General features: G+C 44.2%; 1 protein-coding gene across 5 annotated transcripts in view; it reads right to left on the bottom strand.

Annotated features, from left to right (window-relative positions):
- The window catches only part of LOC139763153 (uncharacterized), a 106,211-nt gene that overhangs the window by 65,850 nt on the left and 17,237 nt on the right, over positions 1–23,124 (bottom strand). For all 5 annotated transcript variants that reach the window (XR_011716046.1, XR_011716045.1, XM_071688859.1 and 2 more), the window contains exon 2: positions 11,147–11,298. The gene's annotated coding sequence lies outside the window, so the exon portion shown is untranslated. The remainder of the gene's footprint in view (positions 1–11,146; positions 11,299–23,124) is intronic.

Raw genomic sequence — 23,124 nt, 5'->3', positions numbered from 1 at the left:
AGCTTCTGCAGTTTCTCACATCAATCAGCCACCAGCGCTGTATCATCAGCGAGCAACAACTGACTCACTTCCCAAGCTCTCTCATCCCCAACAGACTTCATACTTGCCCCTCTTTCCAAAACTCTTGCATTCACCTCCCTAACAATCCCATCCATAAACAAATTAAACAACCATGGAGACATTACACACCCCTGCCGCAAACCTACATTCACTGAGAACCAATCACTTTCCTCTCTTCCTACACGTACACATGCATTACATCCTCGATAAAAACTTTTCACTGCTTCTAACAACTTGCCTCCCACACCATATATTCTTAATACCTTCCACAGAGTATCTATATCAACTCTATCATATGCATTCTCCAGATCCATAAATGCTACATACAAATCCATTTGCTTTTCTAAGTATTTCTCACATACATTCTTCAAAGCAAACACCTGATCCACACATCCGCTACCACTTCTGAAACCACACTGCTCTTCCCCAATCTGATGCTCTGTACATGCCTTCACCCTCTCAATCAATACCCTCCCATATAATTTACCAGGAATACTCAACAAACTTATACCTCTGTAATTTGAGCACTCACTCTTATCCCCTTTCCCTTTTAACAATGGCACTATGCACGCACTCCGCCAATCCTCAGGCACCTCACCATGAGTCATACATAGATTGAATAACCTTATATATAATTTTTTTTTTCTTTTTTTGCTTTGTCGCTGTCTCCCGCGTTTGCGAGGTAGCGCAAGGAAACAGACGAAAGAAATGGCCCAACCCACCCCCATACACATGTATATACATACGTCCACACACGCAAATATACATACCTACACAGCTTTCCATGGTTTACCCAAGACGCTTCACATGCCTTGATTCAATCCACTGACAGCACGTCAACCCCGGTATACCACATCGCTCCAATTCACTCTATTCCTTGCCCTCCTTTCACCCTCCTGCATGTTCAGGCCCCGATCACACAAAATCTTTTTCACTCCATCTTTCCACCTCCAATTTGGTCTCCCTCTTCTCCTCGTTCCCTCCACCTCCGACACATATATCCTCTTGGTCAATCTTTCCTCACTCATTCTCTCCATGTGCCCAAACCATTTCAAAACACCCTCTTCTGCTCTCTCAATCACGCTCTTTTTATTTCCACACATCTCTCTTACCCTTACGTTACTTACTCGATCAAACCACCTCACACCACACATTGTCCTCAAACATCTCATTTCAGCACATCCATCCTCCTGCGCACAACTCTATCCATAGCCCACGCCTCGCAACCATACAACATTGTTGGAACCACTATTCCTTCAAACATACCCATTTTTGCTTTCCGAGATAATGTTCTCGACTTCCACACATTCTTCAAGGCTCCCAGAATTTTCGCCCCCTCCCCCACCCTATGATCCACTTCCGCTTCCATGGTTCCATCCGCTGCCAGATCCACTCCCAGATATCTAAAACACTTCACTTCCTCCAGTTTTTCTCCATTCAAACTCACCTCCCAATTGACTTGACCCTCAACCCTACTGTACCTAATAACCTTGCTCTTATTCACATTTACTCTTAACTTTCTTCTTTCACACACTTTACCAAACTCAGTCACCAGCTTCTGCAGTTTCTCACATGAATCAGCCACCAGCGCTGATCATCAGCGAACAACAACTGACTCACTTCCCAAGCTCTCTCATCCCCAACAGACTTCATACTTGCCCCTCTTTCCAAAACTCTTGCATTCACCTCCCTAACAACCCCATCCATTAACAAATTAAACAACTATGGAGACATCACACACCCCTGCCGCAAACCTACATTCACTGAGAACCAATCACTTTCCTCTCTTCCTACACGTACACATGCCTTACATCCTCGATAAAAACTTTTCACTGCTTCTAACAACTTGCCTCCCACACCATATATTCTTAATACCTTCCACAGAGCATCTCTATCAACTCTATCATATGCCTTCTCCAGATCCATAAATGCTACATACAAATCCATTTGCTTTTCTAAGTATTTCTCACATACATTCTTCAAAGCAAACACCTGATCCACACATCCTCTACCACTTCTGAAACCACACTGCTCTTCCCCAATCTGATGCTCTGTACATGCCTTCACCCTCTCAATCAATACCCTCCCATATAATTTACCAGGAATACTCAACAAACTTATACCTCTGTAATTTGAGCACTCACTCTTATCCCCTTTGCCTTTGTACAATGGCACTATGCACGCATTCCGCCAATCCTCAGGCACCTCACCATGAGTCATACATACATTAAATAACCTTACCAACCAGTCAACAATACAGTCACCCCCTTTTTTAATAAATTCCACTGCAATACCATCCAAACCCGCTGCCTTGCCGGCTTTCATCTTCCGCAAAGCTTTTACTACCTCTTCTCTGTTTACCAAATCATTTTCCCTAACCCTCTCACTTTGCACACCACCTCGACCAAAACACCCTATATCTGCCACTCTATCATCAAACACATTGAACAAACCTTGAAAATACTCACTCCATCTCCTTCTAACATCTCCACTACTTGTTATCACCTCCCCATTTGCGCCCTTCACTGAAGTTCCCATTTGCTCCCTTGTCTTACGCACTTTATTTACCTCCTTCCAGAACATCTTTTTATTCTCCCTAAAATTTAATGATACTCTCTCACCCCAACTCTCATTTGCCCTTTTTTCACCTATTGCACCTTTCTCTTGACCTCCTGTCTCTTTCTTTTATACGTCTCCCACTCAATTGCATTTTTTCCCTGCAAAAATCGTCCAAATGCCTCTCTCTTCTCTTTCAGTAATACTCTTACTTCTTCATCCCACCACTCACTACCCTTTCTAATCAACCCTACCTCCCACTCTTCTCATGCCACAAGCATCTTTTGCGCAATCCATCAATGATTCCCTAAATACATCCCATTCCTCCCCCACTCCCCTTACTTCCATTGTTCTCACCTTTTTCCATTCTGTACTCAGTCTCTCCTGGTACTTCCTCACACAAGTCTCCTTCCCAAGCTCACTTACTCTCACCACCCTCTTCACCCCAACATTCACTCTTCTTTTCTGAAAACCCATACAAATCTTCACCTTAGCCTCCACAAGATAATGATCAGACATCCCTCCAGTTGCACCTCTCAGCACATTAACATCCAAAAGTCTCTCTTTCGCGCGCCTGTCAATTAACACGTAATCCAATAACGCTCTCTGGCCATCTCTCCTACTTACATAAGTATACTTATGTATATCTCGCTTTTTAAACCAGGTATTCCCAATCATCAGTCCTTTTTCAGCACATAAATCTACAAGCTCTTCACCATTTCCATTTACAGCACTGAACACCCTATGTATACCAATTATTCCCTCAACTGCCACATTACTCACCTTTGCATTCAAATCACCCATCACTATAACCCGGTCTCGTGCATGAAAACCACTAACACACTCATTCAGCTGCTCCCAAAACACTTGCCTGTCATGATCTTTCTTCTCATGCCCAGGTGCATATGCACCAATAATCACTCATCTCTCTCCATCAACTTTGAGTTTTACCCCTATTAATCGAGAATATACTTTCTTACATTCTATCACATACTCCCACAACTCCTGTTTCAGGAGTACTGCTACTCCTTCCCTTGCTCTTGTCCTCTCACTAACCCCTGACTTTACTCCCAAGACATTCCCAAACCACTCTTCCCCTTCACCCTTGAGCTTCGTTTCACTCAGAGCCAAAACATCCAGGTACCTTTCCTCAAACATACTACCTATCTCTCCTTTTTTCACATCTTGGTTACATCCACAAACATTTAGGCATCCCAATCTGAGCCTTCGAGGAGGATGAGCACTCCCCGCGTGACTCTTTCTTCTGTTTCCCATTTTTAGAAAGTTAAAAAAATACAAGGAGGGGAGGATTTCTGGCCCCCCGCTCCCGTCCCCTGTAGTCGCTTTCTACGACATGCGAGGAATGCGTGGGAAGTACTCTTTCACCCCTATCCCCAGGGATAATATACATATATATATACACATACACACACATACACACACACACGCACATATACACACACACACACATACATATATATACATATGAATAATGTAAGAAACAATTTAGAAAACTGAAACTTCTAGCTTGAAATGAAATGAAAAAAATGAATGTCAGATAATGGTTCAACCTCTGGCTATGGAAAAAGGAAATGTTTAATTTATTTACACAAACGTCAATAGTAGTTCTCATCAATTTAACCACTGTATCAATAAGCTTCAATGTCTAAGCTACATTTTTTCCAATTTCACTATTTTCTTGTCAAAGCACCATGTATGAAAACTATCACTCCAGTAACACAACTATAAACATTTACTTCCCCTTTAAAAAAAGTTCTGGGGAAGTCTGTCTCGATACACTGCGGGACACTCTACCACCTGGCGAGGTTTGTGTTGCAATGGTTCTTGATTCACACACGTAGTAGCATTAACTATACATACGAAAATTAGAATAAGTCAAAATTATCACATAAATATTTTTGTATATGATTCCAGCACTACAATGCCAAGAAATCTACAGTAACTTTAAAATCAAATAAATTGCATTTTGCTTTATCAAAAGTCACATACTTGGTAACATACATGATTCATCTTTCATTAGCAAATTCTCATTAAATTAACTCAAGCAACTTTATAAGGTTTCAAATAAATGTGAAATACCAATGCAGTACAAGCATAAACTTTAGCCTATGGCAAACCAGACTTTCACGTGCGAACATTTAACCATAATCAGCAAAACGCAATCATTTGACAACGAAAACCCATAGCAGTCGAATCATATTAATGTCATGGGGTAATACCTAAGATGAGATCTTTTTCATCAATCAATCATCCACCATATAAAGCCACTAGCCAATCACTTATCATACAAAGCCATTAGCTAATCACTCAACATAGGAAGCTGTTAACCTATCATTCAAAAAAAAGCCATCAGCCAATTACTCACCATATAAAGCCATAATCACTCATCACATGAGGTCTGTCTTAAAATGGGAATAAATACCAATCATTAAATTTCATCCAGAGAAGAACTCAGGCACAGGTCTTCAAATGTTAAATATGTAACTGCAAAAGCAGGAAGAAATGACAACACTTTTTTAAAGAAAGACCATGGAAACTCTTCTCTCAGTCACTCTGAACAGAGTAAAGAAGTAATCACGAACATTAAAGAAATAAGTGAGATGGTCACAAGAAACTGAATATAAGAAATCCGCAAAAAAAAATCTTTACATCTGAAGCTGTTTATCAAATTCAGTCATACGGAAAAAAAGCATATACAGAAAAAATGAAGACTTCACACTCTTCACAGAGGAAGGCCATATCAAAGACCGGCAGGGTTGATGCACAGGCAGCAGTGGATGAATGTGTCCTGGTACTGATGCTGACAAGTTGTAGGAAGATGAGCTTGGGGAAGCTTGTGTTCGGCCACCTGAGCCTTTTCTAGAGGACATGCTGTGGATACCATGCTGGGAGGGATGGTTACCTGGATTTATAGTGGCAGGAGTGTAGAGCCCCTGATGAGTGATCCCATCGAGAAGTTTGTCTAGGTCATACTCATCTGCCGTTGCATATGCAGTCACTTGCCATTCCAGAATTATTTCCTTTCCATTTGCTCATTTGCACTCTTAATCCAGTTGCTTATACGTTAAATGTGAAGGTGATAATTGAGGACAGCTCTAGCCACGGGTTTACAATGACTTAGAATTCCCTCGCTCGAAAATACATTGCGAATGTATATATATATATATATATATATATATATATATATATATATATATATATATATATATATATATATATATATATATATATATATATATATATACATACCTATACATCTCAATGTACACATATATATACATACACAGACATGTACATAATTCATATATATATATATATATATATATATATATATATATATATATATATATATATATATATATATATATATATATATATATATATATATATATATATATAAGGTGTGGGAGGCAAGCTGTTAGAAGCATTGAAAAGTTTGTATCGAGGATGTAAGGCATGTGTACGTGTAGGAAGAGAGGAAAGTGATTGGTTCTCAGTGAATGTAGGTTTGCGGAAGGGGTGTGTGATGTCTCCATGGTTGTTTGATTTATCTATGGATGGGGTTGTTAGGGAGGTGAATGCAAGAGTTTTGGAAAGGGGCAAGTATGCAGTCTGTTGTGGATGAGAGAGCTTGGGAAGTGAGTCAGTTGTTTTTTGCTGATGATACAGCTCTGGTGGCTGATTCATGTGAGAAACTGCAGAAGCTGGTGACTGAGTTTGGTAAAGTGTGTGAAAGAAGAAAGTTAAGAGTAAATGTGAATAAGAGCAAGGTTATTAGGTACAGTAGGGTTGAGGGTCAAGTCAGTTGGGAGGTAAGTTTGAATGGAGAAAAACTGGAGGAAGTAAAGTGTTTTAGATATGTGGGAGTGGATCTGACAGCGGATGGAACCATGGAAACGGAAGTGAATCATAGGGTGGGGGAGGGGGCGAAAATTCTGGAAGCCTTGAAGAATGTTTGGAAGTCGAGAACATTATCTCGGAAAGCAAAAATAGGTATGTTTGAAGGAATAGTGGTTCCAACAATGTTGTATGGTTGCGAGGCGTGGGCTATGGATAGAGTTGAGCGCAGGAGGGTGGATGTGCTGGAAATGAGATGTTTGAGGACAATATGTGTTGTGAGTTGGTTTGATCGAGTAAGTAATGTAAGGGTAAGAGAGATGTGTGGAAATAAAAAGAGTGTGGTTGAGAGAGCAGAAGAGGGTGTTTTGAAATGGTTTGGTCACATGGAGAGAATGATTGAGGAAAGGTTGACCAAGAGGATATATGTGTCGGAGGTGGAGGGAACGAGGAGAAGTGAGAGACCAAATTGGGGGTGGAAAGATGGAGTGAAAAAGATTTTCAGTGATCGGGGCCTGAACATGCAGGAGGGTCAAAGGCATGCAAGGAATAGAGTGAATTGGAACGATATGGTATACCGGAGTCGACGTGCTGTCAGTGGATTGAACCAGGGCATGTGAAGCGTCTGGGGTAAACCATGGAAAGTTCTGTGGGGCCTGGATGTGGAAAGGGAGCTGTGGTTTCGGTGCATTATTACATGACAGCTAGAGACTGAGTGTGAACGAATGGAGCCTTTGTTGTCTTTTCCTAGCGCTACCTCGCACACATGAGGGGGGAGGGGGTTGTTATTCCATGTGTGGCGAGGTGGCGAGGGGAATAAATAAATGCAGACAGTATGAATTATGTACATGTGTATATATGTACATGTCTGTGTATGTATATATATGTGTACATTGAGATGTATAGGTATGTATATTTGCGTGTGTGGACGTGTATGTATATACATGTGTATGTGGGTGGGTTGGGCCATTCTTTCGACTGTTTCCTTGCGCTACCTCGCTACCGCGGGAGACAGCGACAAAGCAAAATAAATAAATAATATATATATACATATATATTCATTTCAGGTATAAATTCCAGAGGGAACGATGGTTCAACAACAATTGCGTTATATTCCTGAGTTTGTGAAATACGTCATCACTGAGCTGAGAGAGAGATTGTCCGTCGTCCTCAGTGTGTCTAGTGCCTGCAAGCCCTGAACAACGAAGCTATGAAGGAAAACAAACTAAGTCATCACTTGTGTTCAGTTTATCTAAACTTTATTGAAAAGTCACTAAGTTTTTGGAAGGATAAGGAAGAACAGGTCGGAATGATGCTCCTTCTGGCTCAGCTTTTCTTTGGAGAAAGCTTCCTTGGCGTTCTTTGAAGTGGCGTGGCGTATTGCGAGATGGAAAAAGCCTCATATAAGTTTGAATTGGTGTCATTTTCTAACAACAGCATCAAACGTCGAATTGATCTCATTTCATTAGATATTTCGGATCAACAAATTGTGGCAAGAAAATTTTTCATTGTAGATATATGAATCTGTTGACATTGCTGGTGAACCTCAACTCATGGTTTTAGTGAGGTGTATGTAGAGGATAGGACAGAATTCTGAAGGAATTTCTGTTCTGTAGTTCCATGTCAACAACCAACACTGGAGCAGACATGTTTGTTATGGTGGACAATTTTTCCAAGCAACACAACTTAGACTGGTTGAATCATGTGTACTGATGGAGCTTCATCTATGATGGAAAGTCATGTAGTTTTGTCACTCAAATTAGAAGAAAAAAACCTGACTGATTTCATAATGATTCACTGTCTCTTACATCGGGAAAGCATGGCCTATCTACGTCTCCAGCCGGAACTCCATGTGGTTCTGAATGATGTTATTTATCCAAATTGCGAATATCATTAAGGCCAGAGCTGTGAACTCATGTATTTTCCATATAATGTGTGAAGAGATGGTATCAGATCACCAGCACTTACTCCTCCACTCTTATGTCCGCTGGCTATCTCGAGGGCGTATCATGGACGGGTTATTGAACTAAAAACTAAAATAGAAGTTTTTCTGCAATATATGAAGCATAAGCTGGCCGACTGCTTGGCAGATCCTGCTTGGGTGGCAAAGCTAACTTATTCAGGTAACATCTTCAGGCGCCTAAATGAACTGAACTCAGACTTGCAAAGATGAAATCAAACTATGATGGACAACAGTGAAAAAATTGCCTCATTCAGGAGGAAACTTGCACCTTGGAGAGAAAGATTAGCCAGGGAAACCGGCTGGTGTTTCAGACCTGAGTGAGTGCAGCAATGCTGGAAGATTGATTGGTCACCATTATATCCCCTGCTTACGTTAACGAGGTTTTTCAAGATCATTTGAAGAAACTTCAGGAGGAAATGGACAGATATCTGTCAGAAAATGTCGACCTATGTCAACATAGCTGGGCTAGGAATGTGTAAAGGTTAGTGAAGCTGGAGAAGATATCCTGGTGTTCAAGATGAATTTATAGATCTTCAGGAAAATCAGATGCTGAGGCAACAACGTTTTGAAAGTCTCTCATACTCTGGATTTTGGGTTCAACTCAAGGATGAGTCTATTCTGACTCATGAGGCTGAAAAGGTCCTTTTTCCTTTGCCGATCATATACCAGAGTTTGTGAACAAGGATTTTCAGCTCTTGTGACGATGAGGAATGAAGGAAGGAACCATCTGAATGCTCAGCATGACTTACGCTGTGCTTTATCTATCAACATAAATGTTTTCTTCCTTTTAAAATTTTGCAATGAAGTCCATTTGAAGAAAGAAATGATCAAATTCCTGTCATTTGTGTGATTATAGAGAAGTATCATCATGGTAACCACAATTTTTTTCACTAAATTCATCAGCCAAGAATCAGTTCTTAGAATGACCCATTCATGAAGCAGCCTCCTCACAGATGACAATCAAATGTTTGTTTTTCTTTGCTTAGGTCATTTTGCAATAAATTACATCTGAATGAAGTTGTGCCTTTCATTTTCTTCGATTAATATACGAAATACAGAAATTTTGCAATAAATTACATCTGAATAAAGTTATGTCTTTCATTTTCTTCGATCAAGATATGAAATATAGAAATTTATTGATGAAAATTAAAGTGAAATTCATTACAATTGATTGGATAAAAGTAAATGAAATGTTTCCGTCCTGATGGTCACCAAGCCAAAAGATTTGTGTGTTCAGAATCCCACACAGACCAGTTTGGGAAACACTGCTGTAAGTAATGATAAGAGATGTCTTGATGACTTCTCCTTGAAATATCTTACACAGATACACATTGTAGTGCTTGATAACCGAACATCACTTGCCTCATCAATAATAAGAGAAAATGGAGTGTCTTGTACGTCAAGTATATACAACATTAGTAAAAATATTGGTGCACTTTGTTCTGTGAAGCTTCATGGTAAATAAGAAATATCTTCTTGAAGATTCCTTAATGATTGTTCCGACTGTTGCTCTGGTGTGACAGGCAATGACTACGCTTCATCTAATATATATTTTCATTTCTCTTGAACCACCATTAAAGTATACTAACTTGATCTGCTGTTTTCTAGTACTCCTGAGAATTGTCATGAATTTTATCATTCTATATCCTCTTCTTAACTCAATCTAGGCTTGCATATATTACACCACAGGTCATTCCATCTATCGACTGAAGTGTGTGCCAACCATCCTGAAACAAATGTTTCCTGGTATAAGGGATACCAGAATTTTACACAAATTTTATCATCTTTGTCGGAAATTCTTTATTTACCTTTTCTTTCATCAAATACCTACGTTTTGAGTACTTCACACCATCAATAAAAGTTGTCAAGACACCACACAAGCCACATACTTGTCAATCAGGGGTAATATCTAATAATTCATATCCTTAATCTTGAAAATCGTTCCTCCGATATCCCTGGTATAGTATGTAATCATCGTAACCAAACTGATAAGACTCGTCGGCGTCAAGGTGATACGTGCAGCTGACGTGGCGTCGCTTAAGTCACGAACTAGTACTGTCAGGTTCATACGAAAAATATAGAATGGATTCAGATATCATTGGAAATTTTTGGAGGGAAATGGCAAACCTGCTACAAAGTTTGACATTATTTTGGGGGGCATCAAATAACTTGTGCAAAAAAAAATAATTATCGTATTGGGAAGACGAAATAAGGCAAATAATGCCAAATGTGGCACGACCTGGCAATCATTAAGTAAACGTCATTGGTTGATGCTACTTTTGCCAGAGAATTATTGAGTTAATATTTGAATCGATACTGTATCAACTTTTTATCAGTACATAAACAGTATTATTCTTTCTGTTTAACATCTAAATTGTGTTGATCATTTAATATGACAAGTAGGTGATAATATCAATGAAATAAATATCCACAGTAGAAAAAACATTTGGCGGCCTCAAGGTTGGAGTTCCCCAGCCAGCCGGGGGGGAACCGGAGTCGCCAGGACTAAGCTATCACAAGTGTCCAGCGTTGCCAAAATAGCTGTTCTCTAACTGCCGTCCAGCTATCCTTTACGTTTAACCCTCCCTTCTTTGGTGCAACGGGTTGTGAGTGACTATTTGAAACTAGACTTGTATTAAGCACATACTTATAATGATCATGCCTAAGTTTACACAACCTCGGAAGTTGTAATGGTTGGATATTACTTACGTTTGCTGAGTGTGGGCGGGGATGGAGCGAGGATGCACATCAACAACACATGACACTGTTCATCTGACGTCATCCTACAGTTGCCAACGCTTTGTGTCATTAAGAATGCAGTAGATTCAAATCACATACATGATCTCGAAGCCATCGCAAACCTAGGAAATACATAGAAAAACATGAACTCGTCATATCCGTTCTTCGCATCCATTAATGATAATTATAACGAAAACGATAATTATCCTATACTCACTATGACTTCTGTCGAGGTTTCTGAGGACTTCATTTATCTTTCTGCATAATATGATGACAACATATGTACATTTAATTAGTTCACGGTGAAATTTACATGGAAGATACAATCATACTTTGATTTAGCAATGAATGCAGTATTGTTGTGGAGTTACGTTATGCATGCATATTATTACATATAAGTCATGTAACCCACAAGAAAAGAGCCACTTGCTGAGAAACCATCACAAACGGGGTTCCGTCCACGGCCCACCACCAACAGGAACACTTACTCGTGCCACCACCAACAGGAACACTTACTCAGGCAACCACCGACAGGAATACTTACACAAGGTCGCCACAAACAGGAACACTTACTCAGGCCACCACCAACAGGAACACTTACTCATTCCACCAACAACGGGAACACTTACTCAAGCCCACCACCAACAGGAATACTTACACAAGGCCGCCACAGACAGGAACACTTACTCAGGCCCACCACCAACAGAAATACTTACTCAGGGCCACCACCAACAGGAACACTTACTCAGGCCACCACCAACAGGAATACTTACTCAGGCCACCACCAACAGGAATACTTACTCAGGCCACCACCAAAAGGAACACTTACTCAGGCCCACCACCAACAGAAATACTTACTCAGGGCACCACCAAAAGGAACACTTACTCAGGCCCACCACCAACAGAAATACTTACTCAGGGCCACCATCAACAGAAACACTTACTCAGCCACTACCAACAGGAATACTTACTCAGGCCACCACCAAAAGGAACACTTAATCACGCCACCACCAACAGGAACACTTACTCAGGCCACCACCAACATGATCACTTACTCGGGCCACCACCAAGAGGAACACTCATGGCCACCACCAACAGGAACACTTACTCAGGGCACCACCAACAGGAACACTTACTCACGCCACCACCAACAGGAACACTTACTCAGGCCACCATCAACAAGAACACTTACTCATGGCTACTAACAACTGAAACACAAACTCAGGCCACCACCAACATGAACACTTACTCAGGGCACCAACAACAGGAACACTTACTCAGGTCTTCCACCAACGGGACCACTTACTAAGGCCATACACCAACAGGAATACTTACTCAGGCCACCACCAACAGGAGCACTTACTCAGGGCCACCACCGACAGCAACACTTACTCAGGGCCACCACCAACAGGAATACATACTTAGGGCCACCACCAACAGGAATACTTAATCAGGGCCACCACCAATAGGAACACTTACTCAGGCCACCACCAAAAGGAATATTTACTCAGGGCCAACAGCAACAGGAACACTTACTCAGGGACACCACGATCAGGAAAACTTAAACGGTGCCACCAGCACCAAGGATGCTTACAAAGTGCCAGCACCAAAAGGAACTCTTACTCAGGGCCAACACGAATAGGAATATTCACTCAGGGCCACCACCAATACGAACACACTCAGGGCCAACACGAATAGGAATATCTACTCAGGGCCACCACCAATACGAACACACTCAGGGCCAACACCAGCAGGAACACTTCCTCAGGGTACTATGGGAAGGACACTTCCTCAGGGACACCACCAACAGGAATACTTACCCAGAGCCAACACCAACAGGAACACTTACTCAAGGACACCACCAACAGGAACATATACTCAGAGCCATCACCAACAGGAACACCTACTCATAGCCACCACCAACAGGAATCACTTGCTCTTGGCCACCACCAATAGGAACACATACTCAAGGCCATCACCAGCAGGAACACTTTCTCACTGCCATCACCAAGAGAGGCACTTACTCAGGACCAACACCAACAGGAACACTGAATAAAGGACACCACCAACAGGAACACTTACTCAAGGCCACCGACAACAGGAACACTTAATAAAGGACACCGCCAATACTTTCTCAGAGTCAAAAACAAAAGGAGTGCTTGCTCAGGGCCACAACGAACAGGAAATAATTACTCAAAGCCGCCACCAACAGGAACGGCTACTCAGGGCCACTACCAACAAGGACATTACTCATTGCCATTACCAACAGGAGCACTTACTCAGGGCCAACACTAACAAACACACCTTATTAAGGACACCATCAACAGGGACACCTGCTCAGTGCCACCACCAACAGGAACTTTTACTCAGGGCCACCGCAAACATGAACATTACTCATAGCTACCACCAACACGAATATTCATTCAGTGCCACCAACAACAGGAACGCTTACTCAGGGCCACCAGCAACAGGAACATTACTCATGGCCTCCACCAACAGGAACACTTACTCAGTGCCACCACTAACAAGAACTTTTACTCAGGGCCACCGACAACAGGAACATTACTCATGGCTACCACCAATAGAAACACATACTCAGTGCCACCATCAACAGGAACGCTTACTCAGGGCCACCACCAACAGGAACATTACTCAATGCCACCACCAACATGAACGCTTACTCAGTGCCACCACTAACAGGAACACTTTCTCAGGGCCAACACTAACTAGAACACTTACTAAAGGAACACATCAACATGAACACTTACTCAGGGCCAACGCCAACAGGAATACAGTGTTAGAGCTACCAACAGGAATACATACTCAGGGGCACCAACAGTAATACATACTCAGGGGCCACCTCCGAGGGGAATACTTACTCAGGGCCATCACCATTAGGAACACTTACTCAGGTCACCACCAAAAAGAATACTTACTCAGGGCCAACAGCTACAGGAACACGTACTCAGGGACTCCACGAACAGTGCTACCACCAACAAGGATGCGTACAAAGTACCACCACCAAAAGGAACACTTACTCAGGGCCACCAACAATACAAACATACTCAGGGCCAACACCAGCAAGAACACTTTCTCAGGCCACCATGAAAAGGATACTTACTCAGGGACGCCAACAACAGGAATACTTACCCAGAGCCACCACCAACAGGAACACTTACTTAGGGACACCACCAACAGGAACTCTTACTCAGTGCTACCCCCAAAAGGAACGTTTACTCACGGCCACCACCAACAGGAAAGTTTTATCACTGACACCACCAACAGGAACATTATTCAGGGCTACCACTAACAGGAACACTTATTCAGGGCCATGACCAACAGAAACACTTACTCAGGCCACCACCAACAGCAACACTTACTCAGGGCCACCACCGACAGCAACACTTACTCAGGGCCACCACCAATATGAACACTTACTCAGGCCATCAAAAAAAGGAATACTTAACCAGGACATAACCAAAAGGAATACTTACTCAGGGCCAAACAGCAACAGGAACACGTACTCAGGGACACCACGAACAGAAAAACTTAAACAGGGCCACCACCAATAGGGATACTTACAAAGTGCCATCACCAAAAGAAACACTTAATCAGGGCCAACACCAATACGAATATTTACTCAGGGCCACCACCAATACAAACACATACTCAGGGCATTCACCAACAGGACACTTTCTCAGGGCCACCATCGACATGACACTTACTCAGGGCCATCACCAACAGGAACACTTTCTCAGGGCCACCATCGAGAGGACACTTACTCAGGAACACCAACAGCAGGAATACTTGCTCAGGGCCACCACCAATAGGAACACTTACTCACAGCCATCACCAGCAGGAACACTTTCTCAGTGCCATCACCAAGAAGAACACATACTCAGCACCAACACCAAGAGACTTACTCAGGACCAACAACAAGAGGAACACTTAATAAAGGACATCACCAACAAGAACGCTTGCTCAGGGCCACCATCAACAACTTACTCAGGGCCACCACCAACAGGAACGCTTACTTAGGGCCAACTCTAACAAGAACACTTACTGAGGGCCACCGTTAACAGGAACACTTACTCAAGGCCACCGTTAACAGGAACACTGATGCAGGAACACCATCAACAGGAACACTTTCTCAGTGCCACCACCAACAGCAACACTTACTCAGGTCCACCTCCAATATAGAATAGTACCCAAGGCCACCAACAACAGGAACGCTTACTCAGGTCCACCATCAACAGGAACACTGACTCAAGGTCAAAACCAACAGAAACACTTACTAAGGGCCACCACAAGCACGAACACTTAAGCAGGGTCACTACAAGCAGAAACACTTATAAAGGACCACCACCAACAAGGATGATTATTCAGGACCACCATCAAGAGGAACCCTTACTCAGGGCGATCCCCAACAGGAACACTAAATCAGGGCCACCATCAACAGGAACCTTTACTCAGGGCCAACACTACCAAGGACACTTACTCAATGATACCAAACACTCACTCAGTGCCACCAGCAATAGGAAGTTTTACTCAGGGCCAACGCCAACAGAAACATTAATCACGGTTACCACCAACAGGAACACTTACTCAGTGCCACCACCAACAGGAACGCTTACTCAGGGCCACCAGCAACAGGAACATTACTCATGGCCACCATAAACAGGAACACTTACTCAGGGCCACCACCAACACGAAAGAATACTTAATGCCACCACCAACCGGAACGCTTACTTAGGGCCACCAACAACAGGAACAATACTCAGGCCACCACCAACTAGAATGCTTACTCACGGCCACCAGTAACAGGAACATTACTCATGGTCACCACCAAGAGGAACACTTACTCAGGGTCACCACCAACAGGAACGCTTACTCACTGCCACCACCAACAGGAACGCTTACTCAGTGCCACCACCAACAGGAACGCTTACTCACTGCCACCACCAACAGAAACACGTACTCCGGGACAAACACCAACAGGAACATTACTCAAGGCCACAACCAACAGGAACACTTACTCAGGGCGAATACTAGCAAAAACACTTACTCAAGGACAACATCAACAGGAACACTTACTCAGGGCCACCACCAACAGGAACACTTTCTCAGTGCCACCACCAACAGCAGCACTTGCTGAGGGCCACAGGAATACATACTCAGGGCCACCACTGACAGGGATACTTAATCAGAGCCATCACCAATAGGAACACTTACTCAGGCAACCAAGAAAAGGAATACTTACTCAGGGCCAACAGCAACAGGAACACGTACTCAGGGACACCATTAACAGAAAAACTTAAAAGGGCTACCAACAAAAAGGATGCTTAGAAAGTGCCACCGCCAAAAGGAACACTTACTCACGGCCACCACCGATAGGAATATTTGCTCAGGGCCACCACCAGTACGAACACATACTCAGGGCCATCACCAGCAGTAACACTTTCTCAGGATCACCACGAAAAAAAACAGTTACTCAGGGACACCACCAACAGGATTACTTACTCAGGGCAACCATGAACAGGAACATTTACTTATGGACAACACCAACAGAAACACAATCTCAGGGCAATCAGCAACAGGAAAACTTACTCATGGCCACCACTAACAGGAATACTTGCTCAGGGCCATTACCAATAGGAACACATACTCACGGGAATCACCATCAGGAACACTTTCTCAGTGTCATCACCAAGAAGAACACTTACTCAGGACCAAAACCAAGAGGAACGCTTAATAAAGGACACCATCAACAGGAACATTAGTCATGGACACCACCAACAGGAACACTTACTTAGTGCCAGCACTAACAAGAACACATACTCAAGGACACCATCAATAGGAACACTTACCAAGTGCCACCACCAATACGAGCTTTTACTCAGGGCCACCGCCAACAGGAACATTACTCATGGCTATCACCAACAGGAACACTTATCAACGCTACTATCAATAGGAACATTTACTTAAGGCCACCACTAACAGGAACACCTACTCAGTGCCACCACCAACAGGAATGTTTACTCAGGGCCACCACCAACAGGAACATTACTATTGGCCACCACGAACAGGAACACTTACTCAGGGCCATCACTAAAACGAACGCTTACTCAGTGCCACCACCAATCGGAACGCTTACTTAGGGCCATCACCAACAGGAAATTACTCAGGGCCACAGGAACGCTTACTCACGGCCAACACCAACAGGAACATTACTCAGGGCCACCACTAACAGGAATGTTTACTCAGGGCCACCACCAACAGGAACATTACTATTGGCCACCACGAACAGGGACACTTACTCTGGGCCACAGGAACGCTTACTCACGGCCAACACCAACAGGAACATTACTCAGGGCCACCACTAACAGGAACACTTACTCAGCGCCGATACTATGAAGAACACTCAAAGACATCAACAGGAACACTTACTAAGGGACAACACCAACAGGAAATCGTACTCAGGGCCACCAACAACAGGAATACTTACTCAGGTCAACCATCAACATTAACACTTACTTAAGGTCAAAACCAACAGAAACACTTCCTAAAGGCCACCACAAACACGAACACTTACACATGATCACTACCAGCTGAAACACTTACCAAGGACCAACAGCAACAGGAATAATTATTCAGGGTCATCATCAACAGGAACACTTACTCTAGGCAATCACCAACAGGAACACTTACTCAGGGCCACTATCAACAGGAACACTTACTCAGGGCCACCACAAACACGAACACTTACTCTGGGAACACATACATAGGGCCATCACCAACAGAAACATTTACTCAGGGTTACCACCAACAGGAATACTTGCTCAGGGCCACCACCAATAGGAACGCATACTCACGGCCATCACCAGCAGGGACACTTTATCAATGCCATTACCAAGAGGAACACTTACTTAGGACCAACACCAACAGGAACACTTAATAAAGGACAACACTAACGGGAACGCTTACTCAGGGCCGCCACCGACAGCAACTCTTACTCATTGCCACCATTGACATCAGCACTTCCTCAGGGCCACCACCATCAGGAACAGTTAATCAGGACACCACCGACAGGAATACTTACTCAAGGTCACCACCAATACTTATTCAGGGCCACTACCGACAGAAATACAAACCAGGGCTACCACCGACAGGAATACCTACTCAGGGCCACCACCAAAACGAACACATACTAAGGCCACAGGAATACTTACTCAGGGCCAACAGCAATAGGAACACTTACTCAGGGACACCACCAATAAAAGTATTTACTCAGGGCCACCACCAATGAGAACACATACTCAGGGTCTTCACCAACTGGAACACTTTCTCAGAGCCACCATGAAAAGGACACTTACTCATGGCCAACACCAATAGGAACACTTACTTTAGGACATCATCAACAGGAACACATACTTAGGGCCATCACCTACAGAAACATATACTCAGGGCCACCACCAACAGGAATACTTGCTCAGTGCCATCACCAACAGGAACACTTACTCAGGACCAACACCAACAGGAACACACAATAAAGGATAACACAAACAGGAACGCTTACTCAGGACCACCACTGAGAGCAACACTTACTCAGGGCCACTACCAACAGGAATACATACTCAGGGCCACCACCAACAGCAACACTTTCTGAGGGAGACCACCAACAGGAACACTTATTCAAAGCTAACACTAACAAGAAAGCTTACTCAAGGACTCCATCAACGGCAACACTTACTCAAGGCCACCAACAGGAATACTTACTCAGGGCCACCACCAACAGGATTACTTACTGAGGTTCACCATTAACAAGAATACTTACTCAGGGCCACCGTTAACAGGAACACTCAGGGCCACCACCATCAGGAACAGTTACTCAGACCACCACCGACAGGAATACTTACTCAGGGTCACTACCAACGGGAATACTTGCTCAGGGCCAACAGCAACAGGAACACGTACTCAGGGACTCCACGAACACTAAAACTTAAACAGGGCCACCACCAACAAGGACGCTTACAAAGTGCCACCACGAAAAGGAACACTTACTCTGGGCCACCACCGATAGGAATATTTGCTCAGGGCCACCACCAGCAGAAACACTTTCTCTGGACCACCATGAAAAGGACACCTACTCAGGGACACCACCAACAGGAATACTTACTCAGGGTCACCACCAACAGGAAAACTTACTCAGGGACACCAGCAACAGGAACACAAACTCAGGGCCATCACCAACAGGAATGCTTGCTCAGGGCCACCACCAATATGAACCCATACTCACGGCCATCACCAGCAGGAACACTTTCTAAGGTGCCATCACCAAGAGGAACACTTCCTTAGTACCAACATCAACAGGAACACTTAATAAAGGACACCGCCAACTGGAATATTACTCATGGCCACCAACAATCAGGAACACTTACTTAGGGGCAACACTAACAAGAACACTTACTCAAGGACACCATTAACAGGAACACTTACCAAGTGCCACCCCAACAGGAACTTTTACTCAAGGCCACCGCCAACTGGATCATTACTCATGGCTATCATCAACAGGAACACATTTCCTCAGTGCCACCATCAACAGGAAAGCTTACTCAGGGCCGCCACCAACAGGAACACCTGCTCATGGCCACCACCAACAGGAACACTTACTCAGTGCCACCACCAACGGGATCATTTCTCAGGGCCACCACCAAAGGAGCACTTACTCAGGGTCACCACCAACAGGAACACTTACTCTGTGCCACCACTAACAGGAACGCTTACTCAGGGCCACCACCAACGGGAACATTACTCAGGGCCACTACCAACAGGAACGCTTATTCAGTGACATCACCAACAGGAACGCCTACTCAGTGCCACCACCAACAGAAACGCTTACTCAGTGCCACTACCCACATGAACGCTTACTCAGGGCCACCACAAACATGACCATCAATCAGGGGCACCACCACCAAGAAAACTTTCTTAGAGCCAACACTAACAAGACCACTTACTCATGGACACCATCAAGAGGAACACTTACTCATGGCCACCAACATTACGAACACTTACTCAGGGCCACCGACATTAGGAACACTTACTCAGGGCCAACACCAACAGGGATACATACTGAGGTTCACCATCAACAAGAACACTTACTCAGGACCACTGTCAACAGGAACGCTTAGTCAGGGCCACAACCAACAGGATCACTTTCTCAGTGCCACCACCAACAGCAACACTTACTCAGAGCCACCACCAACAGGAAATCGTACCCATGGCCACCAACAACAGGAATACTTACTCAGGGCCACCACCAACAGGAACACTTACTCAGGCCACCACCAACAGGAATACGTACTCAGGGCCACCACCGACAAGATCACTTACTCTGGCCACCACCAACAGCAATACTTACTCAGCATCACCACCGGCAGCAATACTTACTCATGGCCACCACCGACAGCAACACTTACTCAGGGCCACCACCGACACCAGGAACACTTAGTCAGGGCCACAACCTGCAGGATGACTTTCTCAGTGCCACCACCAATATCAACACTTTCTCACGGCCACCACCAACAAGAAATCTTACCAAGGGCCTCCACCAACAGGAATAATTACAAGCGCCACCACTGATAGGAACACTTACTCTGGCTACCACCAACAGCAATACTTACTCAGTATCACCACCAGCAACAACACTTACTCAGGGCCACCACTAACAGGAACAGTTACTCAGGCCACCACCAACAGGAATACTTACTGAGCGCCACCACCGACAGGAACACTTACTCTGGCCATCACCAACAGCAATACTTACTCAGTATCACCACAGGCAGCAACACTTACACAGGGTCACCACCGACAGCAACAATTATTCAGGGCCACCACCGACACCAGCACTTACTCAGGGCCACCACCGACAGAAAATACTTACTCGGGGCCACCAACAATAGGAACATTTACTTATGGCCATCACCAATACGAACACAAACTCAGGTCCATCACCGGCAGGAACACTTTTTCAGAGCCACCATGAAGAAACAGTTACTCAGGGACAACACCAACAGGAATACTTACTCAGGGTCACCACCAACAGGAACACTTACTTATGGACACCAGAAACAAGAACACATACTCAGAGCCATCACCAGCAGGAACACTTACTCAGGGCCACCACCAACAGGAACACTTAATCAGTGCCACCACCAACAGGAACGCTTACTCAGTGCCACCACCAACAGGAACGCTTACTCAGGGCCACCACCAACAGAAACATTACTCAGACCTACCATCAAAAGAAACACTTACTTAGGGCCACCACCAAAACGAAAACTCACCCAAGCCACAACCAACAGTAAAACTTACTTAGGGCCACCACCAATAGGAACACTTACTGAGGCCACCACCAAAAGGAATACTTACTCAAGCCACCACCAAAAGGAATACTTACTCAGGGCCAACAGGAACAGGAACACGTACTCACGGACGCCACGAACAGAACAAGTTAAACAGGGACACCACCAACAGGAACATTAGTCATGGCCACCACCAACGGAACATTTACTCAGGGCCTCCATCAACTGGAACGCTTACTCATTGCCACCACCAACAGGAGCGCTTACTCAGTGCCACCACCAACATTAACGCTTACTCAGTGCCACCATCGACAGCAACACTGACTCAGGGCCACCACCAACAGGAGCGCTTACTCAGTGCCACCACCAACATTAACGCTTACTCAGTGCCACCATCGACAGCAACACTGACTCAGGGCCACCACCAACAGGAACACATATTCAGGGCCACCAACGACAGGAATACATACTCAGGGCCACCACCGACTGGGATACTTACTCACGGCCAGCATCGACAGGGAATACTTACTCAGGGCCACCACTGACAGGAATACTTACTTAGGGCCACCATCAATAGGAACACTTAATGAGGTCGCCACCAAAAGGAATACTTACTCAGGCCACCACCAAAAGAAATACTTACTCAGGGCAACCACGAACAGAACGCTTACTTAGGGACAACACCAAAAGGAAAACATACTCAGGGCCATCACCAACAGGAACACTTACTCAAGGCCACGACCAACAGGAACGTTTACTCAGGGACACGACCAACAGGAACATTAGTCAGGGCAACGACCAACAGGAACACTACCTCAGAGCCAACACTAACAAGAACACTTACTCAAAGACACCATCAACGGAAACACTTACTTAGGGCCACCAACATTAAAAACACTTACTCAGGGCCAACACCAGCAGGAATACATACTGAGGTTCACCATCAACAAGAACACTTAATCAGGGCCACCGCCAACAGGAACACTTACTCAGGGCTATAACCAACAGAACCACTTTCTCATTGCCACCAACAACAGCAACACTTACTCAGCGCCACCACCAATAGGAAATCATACTCACGGCCATCACCAGCAGGAACACTTTCTAAGTGCCATCACCAAGAGGAACGCTTACTCAGGACCAACACCAACAGGAGCACTTCATAAAGGACACCACCAACAGGAATATTACACATGGCCACCAGCAACAGGAACACTTACTTAAGGCTATCACTAACAAGAACACTTACTCAAGCACACTATCAACAGGAACATTTAAAAAGTGCCACCCCAACAGGAAGTTTTACTCAGGCCCACCGACAATAGGAACATTACTCATGGCTATCACCAACAGGAATACTTACTCAGTGCCACCACCAACAGGAACGCTTACTCAGGGCCACTACCAACAGGAACACTTACTCATGGCCACCACCAACACGAACACTTACTCAGTGCCACCACCAAAAGGAATATTTTTCTCAGGCCTCCACCAAAAGAACATTTACTCAGGGCTACCACCAACAAGAACGCTTACTCAGGGCCACCACCAACAGGAACATTACTCAGGGTCACTACCAACAGGAAC

Source organism: Panulirus ornatus, chromosome 46 (assembly GCF_036320965.1).
Source record: "Panulirus ornatus isolate Po-2019 chromosome 46, ASM3632096v1, whole genome shotgun sequence".
Taxonomy (NCBI): Eukaryota; Metazoa; Arthropoda; class Malacostraca; order Decapoda; family Palinuridae; genus Panulirus; species Panulirus ornatus.
Note: the sequence above shows the minus strand (reverse complement) of the source record. Positions and strands in the feature narration are given on the sequence as shown.